A 14,792-nucleotide genomic window follows, 5' to 3' on the forward strand; every position below is an offset into this window, starting at 1 on the left:
CACAATTAAGCCAGGCTAAAAAAATAATAGAAGATAATTCTGGGTTCATCGAACAAGCATTCCCTCCCGCCCCCCCCCCCCCCCCGCCTGAAATTCAAAGATTAAATTAAAAAATAGAATGGTGTATGTTCTATGCAAAGAAACATATATTTATTTGCTTATTTAATCAATTTCAAAAATAAGGTTTTTGGCTTGTGCAAATTATTCTCATACAGTGATGTTCCCATCTATTTTTCTGAGGGTATACTCCCAGTATTCCATTACGCACAATATTTGTATGCGATCAAATCGTTGCCTCAGAGCAACAGTAGGATATCTTAGTGTTATTTCGGGGATTAGATGTCTTAGTGTTGCTCTGAGGCAACGATATACATAATATGTCTTTATATGGAAATTTTTGAAACTTGAAGGTATATGCTATATGTCTAAAAAATATTTGAGAATATACGGCATACATGGAATATACCCTATGGGAACACCACTGTTCTCAGTGTGCAAAAGTTTTTCTTTCTGATAGCCGCTCGGAAAACAACAGTTGATAATTTTTGCTGTGTTATTGCTATTACATTTTCAGAACTCGATGAGGAGCATTTTTTCATTTAGTGATACAGTGAAACCTGTGTATGTTGACCCCTTTATTTTCTTGAAACATCATTAAAAAATGTTGAATTATATAATTCATAGTACAGCTCGAGTTCAATAATGAAAACTCTTAAGTATGGCCACCCCTTCTGTGTCCACATTTTCACTGAACGAAGGGGTGGCTTCTCGGAGAGGTTTCACTGTATAGTAAAATGCTTGTAGTGATGTATCAAAATGTATATTTTTTAGAACTGCTTTGCATGTTATTGTGGAATAATACTAACAGTGGTGTTCTGGTGAAAATATTTTTTCGGGGGGGGGGGGGGGAGGCTACATTTAACACATGTGCAAATCTACGTGTATGCAGGCCCGCACCAAGCCTGATCGGCGCCATCGTGCAAATGTCTTTTGAGCGCCTTTATGCATTAACGTTCGAGAAAATTCTAGTAAACTCCTAGGGTGAGGTTTTATAGACAAATGCAGTATTGAAAAAATGCGTTTGGCATTTATTTGATGTATCAAAAGGAAAGCAATGTATATATATATTTCATTTTGGAACACAGTGTACGTTTTTACCTTTGAGTAGGAGTTAGTTATCTCTTCATCTCGAAGTTGTTTCGAGTAAGGGTGATGTAAGGGAGGGGTGATCGGAATTGACTTTTGAATTATGGCTTTTTCTCTTGGAAACCTTGCATTGAGCTGTTGATAAAAAAAAGATGGCCATTTTCAGTTAATCAAAGCATTTCCCCCCAACAATTAAAAAAAAACATCTTGGAATTTGATTGAAATAATTATTGCTTACTTTAGTCTGATAAGTACTTTTTTGAAAAATGGGAAATGGCTAATATGCAGCCGTTACAAGAATACGGAACCGTTACAAGAGGCATTGAATTTAATATCTAAAACAAATATGTAGTCCTTCCAAAGTTTTTTTTTTAATACACAACTAGCAAAAGAAATAAAGGGAGGGGGAGGGGAATTGAATAATTATGGTCAAGTCATTACTTTTCGGAACTAAAAAGTTAACCTAAATTATTTTCCGAAGTACATATTGTCCAACCATGGATTGCATGGAATTTTATACGTCCAGATAAGACGAACCTATGTGAATAAGGGGGGAAAAGTAAAAATTTGGTGCCCATATTCCGCTCATTTGAATGAGAATCTGCTTCTGCAAAAGCTGGCATCGATAAAAAATAATAGATTCGTCCATTTCTGGCTGTAAAACGGATGTTTGTCTTTCACAGTAAATGTTACGCACATCTAAATAATATACAAATGAGCAAACTATTTTTTATGTATGATAACATGAAGCAGAGGAATTACCACAAATTAAAAATCGCAAAAAGACGCCAAATTTTGCAAAGATCTGTTGTAAGTTATGGAGCTGTATAAGGAAAACTCCTTATGGGGCTTTCTCCCCCATAGGTAGACGAATACCCTCCTATGTGTATTCCTAAGCATTGCACAAGCTATGCACAGTGGCGTAACTAAGGTGGGGCGGAGGGGTTGGTCCGCCCCGGGCAGCATTTTGTTGGGGGGAGGGGGGTGGCAATTTCATGCTCTTGATGTGAAAAAAGTTCAACATTTGCCAATAGGGAAATCATGCTTCTGATCCATTACTGGAGGCAAAAAAAAAATTTTTTTCGTTATAATATGAAACTAGCACTTGATTTTAAGAAAGTTACTCAAAAACTACCTTATTAAAAAAAAAACTATTTTTTGAGGAAAGTTACAACAAGAGTAAGAAAAGAGGGGTCTGAAATGGTGGGCAATTAATTGCTCATGTTTGGGGTAGCATTATCTGTTTCAGAAATTGCTTTAATTTGTCACTTATTACAAAACTTTTATTCAGACCAGAATTAGTTTTATGTTTATCTTATAAAAGTACTTACTCACAACTCAAATAATAACTGCGACTAATCTTACTGCTTTATATCAGTAAAATTCCTATAAACAGCGAGTTTCAAACTGAGACATTCATTAAAGCAGAAGGTTTTTAATTAGGGAATTGATTTCTAAGTAAACCTTTCACATTCAAATGGAAAGTAATGATTTTCGATGCAGAACTTTTCCTTCTCATGAATCAGTATGGTTAATCGAACTTATAGGGCTCATTAATCTTATCACCCTGTATCAGTGAAAAAGAAAACCACTCAAATTCTGTAATATAGCAGTATTGGATCTAGGAAAGCGGCAATTTCCGAGTTTTTCAACATTAAGGCAGGCACCCCAGCACGGATCCGAAAGGATGTCATTACCCCCTTTGACAAGACCAAAGAAACCATAAAATTGCATACCTAGATCTTTAAATTAGGAAAATTTCCTGTGCAGAGCGTCGGCCTCTAAGCTCCTGCCTGGTGTCACCAAAAGGTTAAAATGCATTCTTAGGGCTAATTTAGAAATTTTTCCTGAATAGAGCATATTCTTTATTTTTCTTTGTAATTAAGTTCTTATTTTTCCTTTAAATACTTTTGACTGTTTCTCAACCAAAGGGCGGCAAATTGAGGAATTGCCCCGGGCGGCAGAAAATGTAGCAACGCCACTGCCTCTGCACAAGATTTGATAAACTGTATTTGTGTAAGGAACCCCCCCTCCCATGGTTGTTCACCGTGGGGTGAAACCCCTCATGTAAATTCTCAGGACCTTTGTGACAAATTTGGCAAAAATCTGGCCCTAATTGTGGATTTGTATAAGGACATAGCACACACAATCACTAACATACATCATATTTTGTTTAGATATATAGATTTTACTTTTATTGTTTATTTAACTTTTTCCATGATTTAATTGAAAAATAATCAGTTTAAATTTTGAAAGAAACCACAATTTAAAAGTTACCTGAAAAAATCCAGGTGCTCCTTTAAAAATCCAGTTGGGGTTTTTACAAATGCTAGTTTTACCGACCGCCTTGTCTGGTGGTCAAAGAAGTGACTATGGATGGGAAGTTACTGGGGGGTCATGACGCAGTCTGCACCATAGAAATGTTCAGAAGTGTATCTTTACGGTTTTTTTGAGCAATCATGATTGCTTATTGCTTTCATTTGACTGTTTTGATGTCCTATGATTTTATTTTCCCACCAGCACCCTCTGCAGCATCACCGTCGACCGGCTCTTCACGATGCTGCTCCCCTAGCGAAAACCGTCTCCAGGTTGCATCCATGTCATACATACACAACTACACGCACACATAAATACCCATACACTCATGCGTGCACACAGACACCACGCACACACAGACAGACTATACACACACCCATACACTCATGCCTGCACACAGACATATACACACTTGCACACATTCACACACATACCCACACTCATGCCTGGACACAAACACACACCCCTACATACACACTCGTGATTGCGAAAAACATAATTTGAATTCAAAATGTCAAAATTCAAATTATTATTATTATTTTTTTTCGACTCTCGCTACTTGCAAGACCAAAGGAATTGAATATAGAAACAACAAACACGAAGATAAATATTTTACCCTCAGCTAAAGTTGATTAGCAAAACCAGAGGTTTAATTGTGAAGGATGTGAGAGGAAAGTATTTTAAACATTGAAATTTTAGTCAGATGAAAGATGTTTATGGTTAGTTTTTATTCAATGATGGCAAGGGAAAAAAACCCTTGAAGATACCCCCTCCCGTATATAAACAGAAAAATATCAGATAAATATAGCTTAAAATGAACATGCGTAACATGCATTGAGATTGTTTTCCTTTCTTCCACCCACCTTTCACTCTAGTTTGGCACTCGCAAGTAATGCCTATCCTTTTCCAATGTTGATATAACTTTGGAAAGAAAGATATCGAACAAAATTTTTGCATTTAATATTCTTATTATGTACCCAACTAATGAATAATAACTTTCTTTTCAACTCCTGTTGAATGCTCATGAAAACCATTTATCAGGAAATTAAATAAAAAAGTTGTAATTAACTTGTACACATTGTATTTAGTTTTATCATTATCATTAAATGTAAAATTTATACCTGTCTTTTTTTTCCGTAAACTCTGATTTTTAATAGAAGACCGCATAAACCGAAAACTATGGATGCACTGAATACTGAACATTCAGTTAAAATTCTATTCTCATCTTCAGCTGAATACTGAATATTTTGCCAAAATTTGTTGTTGTTTTAACATTAAGTACAATTGAGCAATGATTAAAAATAGGAGTGGAACAGAGCTTCAGCCCAGCCAAATCATGAACTGTTTCAGCACATAACAATTTGTCGTGAATATTTTTTTACAATAACTAGCACATAATATTATGTCCCATAATAAGTTACGCACAATTATGCCCAAGAATAAAACACAGTAAATATATAAGAATCCGTTGAACTATAAGCAGTCTCATAATTGAGAATACGTACTATACTTGGAAGTTGCTAAGAAACAAACTTCACAACATTTTTTGTTGATTATTATTTAAAGATTTCATTTGTTATGAAATGAAGCTATTACAATATTGCATAAAACATTGTTTAAACACTTTTAGCTACTAATGAAAACAATAATGTCTAAATTTTTATTACATACTAGGTGTAAGTAATATCACAAAGTATTTGTATGATAAACAATCACAATGATACTTACTTGAAAAGGTTTTAGGAGTAACATTGAAAATCTAGTAAATCTTCTCATTGCCTCCATAAGCAGGAATAAAATTATAATATCTTCTTTTTGCCAGCAAGATAATTTTTATGACAGAATATACAGAAATGATCCTGCCGATAAGAATTACCCAGCTAATTCGTATAGATGCTCGCTGCAGTTCCTAGCATGTGTAAAATCGCTTTTTTTTTCCAGTGCATGATGGTCCTTCATAAAAAAAGAGGCTCATTTGTTTCTAGCGATTATCAACGATTTACGTAGTTGTTCAATTTCGAAGTTGCACTTTGAAATTTACTTCATCGAAATCAGTGCCGTAGACAAGAGACAAAGATGGCTACCTTTCCCCTGATTTTGGAAGGTTTATTGTTACTATAGAAACGAAAGCATGTGACATCAATAGCCAATCACTGCACGTCGGACTTCGCTTTTCTGACTTGGAGTTGTGGACGATCCACAACCCATTCCCGACGAAGTCAGGCAGGTTTTGGAGGCGCGAAAACTGGTTTTCGAGCTCAAAATGACGTCACATGTCCGAAAGCGGGAACCGTGTAAATCGGCACTAACTATTTTAATTTGCTCCACACATATTCTCCTATACTTTTTTAGCATTTGCATTAACTTACTCGGATCATCTCACGCAATTCAAACAAATTTCGTATTATTTCAGGTTGTAACTTACTGAGAGCTAATAAGCACGAAACTGCAATCCTTGGCTGGAATTGATTGAGCTAGAGATGTATTTCATGTAAGATGTATGTGTCGAGTATCATTCAAATTTATAATCTAAGATGGATTATAAATCCATCTTAGTATTAGTCTTATCTAGAATTAGTCCATCTTAGTATCCATCTTAGTCTAGTATTATGCAAATATTTAATCAACCAGGGGTTTTGTGATCCGAAATTTCAGAAAACGTTGAGTTGTCGTTTCCGAAAATTTTCGGCTTACATTCTAAAACTGAAATATTATTTTATAAGAAAACTGTTAAAATGATTTTTTATCAATGTTTTCGATGATTTTTGGAAGCATATTTGAAGAGCTTTTATTGTTTCAATTATGTTTGTTAGTATATTTGAAGAGTTTTTACGAGGGGAGGGGGTGTTGTTCGTAGTAGAAAATTTTTGTACGTAAGACTACGTTCTTGAACATGACCCCCTTAAAATGAAATCCTGTATCCGCCCCTGATTGGAACAATGAAGAGAAATGTATGAATTGTATTGCTCACTAGGGTGCCGTGAATGAATTTTAATTCTTCAAAGCGTGCCGTGAATGGGAAAAGTTTGGAACCCCCCCCCCCCGTAAGTTATGCATTGGATAAAAACAATAGCTTAAAACATTTGATTCCAATTGATTATTATTAAATAGTACTTGTTTTATGTAACTTGCGAATTTGTAGCTTTTTTTTACAAAGTAATCTATCTATATTAGGATTAGTTGTTTTATGTGCGTATCAATTAATCTTGAACAATGTTTTGACTCTGCTACATTAATAACAGAAAAAGTTCACAAACATATATTAAATCAAACTTACAGCTATCCGACAGCCGAATCGTGTAAAGTTGGAAAGTTATTGTTAGAACAATTTTTCTGACTGAAATATACAATTTGGATATCTTGCAGTTGAAGCAAGCTTCTTAAATTTGCTTTTCAATGATGTATAATGCTATATGTCAACTTGGATTTGGATTTTAGGTTCGTAATGTAGTGAAATCCCGTTACAAATAACGTCAAGGGACCGTAAATTTTGTTCGTTGTAACGGAATTCAAACAATGTATTGGATTTTGAATCGGGACCGAAAATTTATTTCGTTGTATTGGTATTCCTTGCAACGGAATTTCATTGTAATTAAGATCTTTCAAAGGTATTGGAAAAGGGTTTGAGAAAATACTAACCTTTTTTTATCATCTTGAAAATTATCAAACATAGTAAAGAATAAGCCCTACAAAATAAATATTAAATATTTGGTGAATTCCAGGAAAAAGGAGACACACACACACACACACACATATCACTTGAATTTTATAAAAGAAAATATTTGGTCACTTGCCATATATCATTTTCTTCAGAAACATATGAATTTCTAAAATCCTAACAAATTTTCCCCAAATAACTCAATGACTTTTAGAAAGTCAAGGGCAAAACCAATTTTCTCTTAGTGTTTTTGCAGAACAGGAAATCCGTTTTTTTTTTTTTTTTTTTTTTTTTTTTACATACTGTTATTTTAATGAACTTGTTTATCAGAATATAGTAATTAGGTTAACATTTATCCTTTAAATATATAGTTAAATTTTCTTTTAAGTAATTAAAAAAAATATTTTTCAACTTTGAAATCAGGGGTTATTAAGATGATGTCCTTCCATTACTAAAATACTACATCTCAATTACCTCATTAACAACCTATTGGGTTTAGAAGCCAATGTTTTTTTTTAATGCAATGATTTTAGCAGAATTATGTCCCTTGTTAATGAGAAAGTTATAATTTTAACAGGCATATATAATTTATATAGTTTTTAATGGTAATGGAAGGAAATTAATCTATAAGTTGATATTAGTTGAAATTTCAGAATCCTATAGAAGATAATAAACTAGTTTTAAGTTAGCAGTAAAATCCAAAACATATATTAATAATATTTATTCAAAAGTTCTTTTATTATAAAAATTCTCTTTAAATTTTTTCATGATTTATTTCTACCATTGTATGTAATGAAAATAGTGAAAACTACATTTAAAAATTGCAAAGTTTGTGAAAATCCTTTTGATATGACAGAGATAAATATCCACAAACTGTTTAATATGCTTAAAATAAGAGCAATGAGACAGAAAACAAAAAAAACTGTTTAAAAGGGTACAATGGTTCTATTAAAGAATGCCTTGATCTTCTTAAAGGAACAATATAATTTTTTTTAATGCACACTTACACCAAAAGACAAAAAAAAAAAAAAAAAAAAAAACTCCTTTAAGGAAAAAAAGAAAATGCTAGAAAAAAAGAAAATGCTAGAAAAAAAAACTGGTTGTACTAGTAAATTTTGCAGAAAACTTCCAAAGCAATTAAGATGCGGAATGAAATCCAGGCTGCTCATTGGCATCACCGACAGGTCCATTTCTCCTCTTATGTATGCCATTTAAATGAGAAAATAACTCGATGTGTACATGTCTAAGTGACAAAATAGACCACGGAAAGATGGCAGTGTTTGCATTTATTGATGCTTTGATCCGTGGCTTGTTGGTCTGTTCTCCTATCGGAAAGCACGTATTTCTTTAGTGATGGAGCTGCGAGTCAGTTCAAGCAGAAATATTTGTTTACAAACTTGACATTTATGTCGGAACAATACAATATCAAGACTACTTGGAGATTTTTTGCCACAAGTCACATGACGGGGTCTGATGACAGTATCGGCGGAACGATTAAACGTATTGTGTAGGACGGATATCTTGGAGGCACATACTATACGCACTATTTGAAACCTGTAACAAATTATGTTGTTGAATATAGAGAGTACTTTTCTTTTACAAAACGAAGGAGTTTCACTTCAGAGAACTTTTATGAATGATGTTAAAGATGAAGATACAGCTGAAGCAAGTACACCAAATGATGAGACTATGCCAAAGGATGCATTAACGGTTCATCAATTTTTGTTAGTTGAATGGAAAGGAAAGAAATTAATTAGGAACTGTATTGGACAGTTACTTCATAAAAATGATGAAGGGGGTAGAATTTCTTGGTTGAGAAAGCATGATAATGTGGAAATTATTTTTATGCTCCCTGAGAAAGAAAATGAATGTTTCATTGACTCTCAAATTATTGATAAATTAAAGAATCCGAAAAATGTAGGGAATGGCTCAGGTACTAGAGTTCAATGTAAATTTGAATTTCAGTATGTTTTAGTAGCTGAATAAATGATTGTAAATTAAAATTTAATCAAGTTTTACTACTTTGAACTTCTTGTTCTTCAGTTACTGTCCTTCCGTTACTATAAACAAGTACGTAGTTTCTATGCTTAAAATAATTACGTTTAAAAATTAGGGGACAAATCATAATGACTAACACTCCTGTAAACACTCCTTTAATTTGAATTTTAAAAAAAAGTTACATACGAAAATTCCTAACTTTGGCTTTTTTAGCAACTTGTTACAGAGTGTATAAGAGTCCATACATTAGTTTTTGAAAAAATACGTATTTTTGTTTTTTTGCTCACAAGCATAAATAAATTGATTTCTCTGCATAAAGTGTCCTTCCGTTACCACTGGAATTCACCATTCTCATTTATTATAGTTTGGAACATTAATGGCTAGTTCCAGTGTTAACGTGAATCGTGTTTATATTTTTTCTCCAAAATATCGATACGTACTCTCTTTTCCCTGCAATTTTAAGAGGAGTTCGTACCCTAAAACTTTTTAAAAAATAATAATTTTTCAGTTTTTATGTATTCAAAATGTTCAAACTAAAAGCTTTCAAGAGGTACCAAATACATGTTCCTATGTAGATTAAAAGTAACTCAAATTAGACATTAAAGGGGGCACCAGCGAAGAAGAAAAGTTACCGCCGTAGCCAATTTTCATTCTGGAGTAACAGGATCTCACAGGGAAATTCATTGTTTTCGACTAGATTTTGAAAACTCTGTTTTCCGAAATTCCAAACTCTGCTGAGTACTTTTCCTCTAGAAAGCTAACGCCCCTCTCGGCATTCTCTACTATTTCATCTGAGAAAAGCTCATCCGAAATCATCAACTTTAAAACGTTCCATTGCCTCAATTTTCTCTTAAAATTACATTATACTAGGGATGCGTCGACAAGCAAATTGGCTGATTACCGATTAATCGGCAATGGAAATTCGGTCGATTAATTGGCAGAGCAGATTAACGATCATGATGACTATATTTAATAATACCAATTTCTCTCCATTTTATTCTTTTATAATTTCAACTTCAAAAATAGTTAATAATTTATTTCTGAGAAACGATTTATTCTTCTCAACCTTCCTTATTTCCTCAATATAATTTCAAATTTTCATCCAATTTCTTAGAACAAATTTTCATATCATAGTTAATAAAATTGCATTGTGTTAACTGGACAGGAATTGTTTTTTAATACTAGGGAGTAACCTGTAGTCCACAGGTTAATTTAGGAGTACCGTTTACTTAAATTTATTTTTTAAGTATTAGTAGCCCTTGAAACTGTTGAGTCTTTCATTCTTGTTAAAAATTATAGGATTATCTAAAAGCACCATGCTAAAAGAGAGAATTATCGGCACATGAAAAGTTTTGCAACATTGTATACATTTGTATATATTCGAAATAGAAAAAATAAATTAAAAAATAATTTTACTTCAGTCATCAGTTTGTAAAAAATAATTATAATGTAGGCGCTCCCGACATAATACCTTTTTTTTTTTTTTGTAATAGTACAGGGTGTTTCAAAATGAATAGCGGGGTTTTAACATGTTATAATATTTATTACACCAAACTTACAGCCACAAGTGATGTATCAAATGAAAGAGAAACTCAAACAGTTTTACATAATTGCCTACAAGTGTTCTATGTGAGCACCATTCGTCACTCGGCACACGTCAAGACGATATGCGTGTTCTTCCCAAGCATTGATGAGTGTCTCATTAGTAATTGCTGCAACAGCTGTTTCAATCCTGTTCCTTAATTCGGGAAGGTCGGCTGGCAGTGGAGGCACATACACACGGTCCTTAATAAACCCCCCAAAATAGAAATCACACGGCGTTAGGTCGGGTGACCGTGGAGGCCATGGGAAACAAGCCCTGTCATTAGGTCCCTTACGGCCAATCCAGCGTCGGGTACAGTTAGGTTAAACCAATCGCGTACCTCATTATGCCAGTGAGGCGGCGCACCATCTTGCTAAAAGATGAAGTTTTCTGGTTCATCTTGTGTCAGTTGAGGGAAGAGCCATAGCTGTAAAAGTATCCAGATAAGAATTCAGATTGCAGCAGAAACATTCCACGCGCATGCGCACTGATGCCAACAAACAAAAAACTGTTTGAGTTTCTCTTTCATTTGATATATCACTTGTGGCTGTAAGTTTGGTGTAATAAATATTATAACTTGTTAAAACCCCGCTATTCATTTTGAAACACCCTGTATTACTAATTGTAATGTATGGATTTCTTTTCAGATTGTAATGTTTTATTAACTGGGAAAGGGCAGCTGGACCCGCCTCGGGAGTCAGCATGATCCGCTGCTGTTTACCCCCCAATGGCGTGAGCACTCAATAGTAAAAAGTCCTCCATACAGTTTTTCAGATCTCACCAAGTCCTTAGAATTTTTTACGACTCCTTAAAGACAATTAATCTATTTAAAGTACAGAAACACTGTCTAATAATTTGCTTCTAATGTGGCCCCAAAATGCAACCTTTAGACCTCGCCTGTTTTGGGTCTCTTACAGCAGCATACAAGAGGAAAGCCGGTTTATTTTTTAAGACTCGAATTCCGAAAAAGATAATTCCATGTTGCAGCCATACTAAACAAAGTGTATTTTGCCATGGTATCAGTTAACAAGAAAAATCAAGATTTTGATCATTGGGTATTTTCTTCTTTATTCTATTCTATTCTATTCAAGAGTCACAACTGACTACAACTGTATTTATGTCGAGGTCTGCATACTAGTGCCTTGCCTCCATTATTTTATATACCGATAGATGGCAGCACCATCACCGGATCGAACAGTTAATGAGAATTTAGAACTAGTCCAAGAGCTAATAGCTACCTGGTACTAGCACCCCCAGAGGTATCGTTTCACTTGGAGGACATTGAGACCACGAGCATATTTAACGTCGCCCAGTCCCCTTTAATGACGACGGTGGGTCTTCGACCAGCGGGGATCGAACCCGAGCCCCTCCGGCCCCGAGTCCAATGCCCTACCGATCAGGCTACCACGGCCCTATTTTCTTGTTTAACCCGAACATATTTACTGAAGAAGACTTCATTGCAGCTGATGTTTTGTATTCAAGATTCTTTCATTATTATTCCAACGTCACCAACATCATCAACAGGAATAGATTCAGTGTCGTACATTCCATCCTTACCACTGACATTTATAGGACCAACACGTTGGGTTGCACCATCAAAAATGTACTTCAACACCTCACAAAGAAACATATGCGAATACAAAAAAACCGTTTTTCACGAGAAGGCACTTCGCCCCGCCTTCTCGAACGTAGAGTTCAATTTTACGTGGGGATGATCTGTAAACATAGTCTCGTGCTTGCAAATGAGACAACCATACAATCTTAACTTTGGCGTACATTTTAATGTGCAAAAAAAAATCAGTGTCCTTTACATCGCTTCATTTTTTGTCTTTTGCTACTTTCGTTATTCTTACATTTTAAAAAATGCTGCCTTTTTACGACAAAATGCTATGATTCTAATATGCTTTCTGGTGAAACAGCGAAATAGATTCATCGGATACTAAGTGAAGAAGGCGGAGTCAAGGGCCTTCTCATAATGAAGCAATGTTATAAGGTTTTGACCTTATAACACATATCAAACACAGTCTCATTGAAAAATAAGGCAAGAAATCAGCTAAAGCAGCTAAGTCAAAGAAAGCAGGAGAAATCGAGAAAGAGAAAATCAAAGATAAAAAAGAAAGAAGTGCAAAACTTCGAGTGCAGTGGTGAATAGGACCAAAAACACTTCTTAGGAATCAGATGTCAGTTTGAGTCAAATATGCGATGGCGACAACGTGAATGATAAGGACTATTCTGGAAATACCTGCCTGATATGTATATAATTTGACCACAATAATAAGATGTGGTATAGTGTGTACATCATGTTGGTAGTAGGCACATGCAGACTGCACGGGGTGGGAACCACCAGAAGGGTACATCGGTACGTGGGTGACAACTGTTAGGATATGCTGACTCTCATAGTCCCCGTGATTACCGTAACTACTCTCACACCCAGACAATGGAGGTCAAAGTCTTTCCTTTCTCTAATACTTTCCGAATTATGTTTCCGGAGATAATTGAACTGTTTTCAGGATTATAGCTTGTATATTGTAAAACTTAAAATATTAACTTTCATAAACTTCAAATAAATATATTGTGCTTTATTTCAGTTCTCTCTTAAGTAGTGTTTTTCTTCCTTTTTTTTTTTTTTTTTTTTCAACAAAAAGTGTAAAACTGTGTTTGCTATGTTGAATTAACATTCTACCGTGGTCCCTCTCCAGTCCCTTGCCTTTCGAGTGGGGTTCAAAATATCTTTGAACTCAAAATTAAACATTTAGCTATTAATTTGCGCTACTCAAATTTAAACATGCAGTAAATGACATTAAAAGTTCCATTAAAATGCAAAATAATCCTCCATCTATATTAAATTGCATGAAAATTTTAATTATAAGGCATCAATCTCGCCAGATCGTGGAATCGTTGAATCAATTGCATATCCTGTAATAATTTGTATTTTTGGTTTTCAGGTATTTAAGAGTCACTTAAAATAAAATTTTATTTATGAAATGACTTTGAAAATCAGGCACCGCCCCTCTCCCTAACAATACGTTAATATACATAAAATAACCTAACAATGTACCATTGTTGACAATTTGTTACAACAATTCAACAAATCATTCAAATGGCTGCTTTTTTGTTGAAACCTGCAACAATGCTTGATTTCTACAACACAGGGAAGAAAACTTCAACCCGTCACTTTTGAGTAGATGTGATACGTTATCGTTGAATTCTAACTCTTCTGCGAAAAATTTCCGAAAGATCGTGAGTATTAACCCATTTTTTTTTCTTCTATGGATGAATACAGCGAGGCTGTTTTACGTTTTATTTCACCATTTATTAAATTTACATGGGGCTGACATTTTAGGGTTCAAATATTTTAGGTCCATATGAATGATCTCACGTCAACATAGATCAATACACTGGTTACTTGAATAATTAAAATTTTATTTAATGCGTTAGTATAGTTAGCAGTGCGATGAATTTTATTTTTCAAGCGAAACAAGTAAAGTTATATGATAATGAAAATCCATTACGTTTCCGATCGTGCTGATTTGAAGTATTTAAGTTTTATGATATATAATGAAGGGGTTTGGGGTGGGGGAAAGTGGGTGCCACTGCACCCTGGGGTTGTCGTAGGGATAGGCGAGAGGTGCCGCAAAGTGTCCACAATATTAAATCTTTGTTACTAGTTATACAAAAAGCATTAATGGTTACTCATCAAAGTCTCACCCGTTTCATACATTTTACTTTGATGAAAAAAAAAAAAAAATACACACACACACAAGCAGCCATTACTCTACATTAAGAACTTTAAAGTTTTTATTTCATTAATTGTTCAAGAAGTGGTAACTCTTTTTTTAAACAGTTCCTCGGGTTTTGTCGCAAAATTATGCAAATGTATTACATCAAGTTTAACTCTATATTTGTACATACGTATAAACAGTTCTGTTTACATCCAAATAAATAAGTATAGATACAACACCCCTGATTAAATTCCAATATCATAGTCTGCGCCGCGACTCTTCCCCCCCCCCAGGTGGCTTCCCCTGTTGAAGGATAATAACATATATAAGAACATATTTCGATGACTTGGAGCCGAAGATGTTATGAATA

The sequence above is a fragment of the Uloborus diversus genome, chromosome 5 (genome assembly GCF_026930045.1).
Source record: "Uloborus diversus isolate 005 chromosome 5, Udiv.v.3.1, whole genome shotgun sequence".
NCBI lineage: Eukaryota > Metazoa > Arthropoda > Arachnida > Araneae > Uloboridae > Uloborus > Uloborus diversus.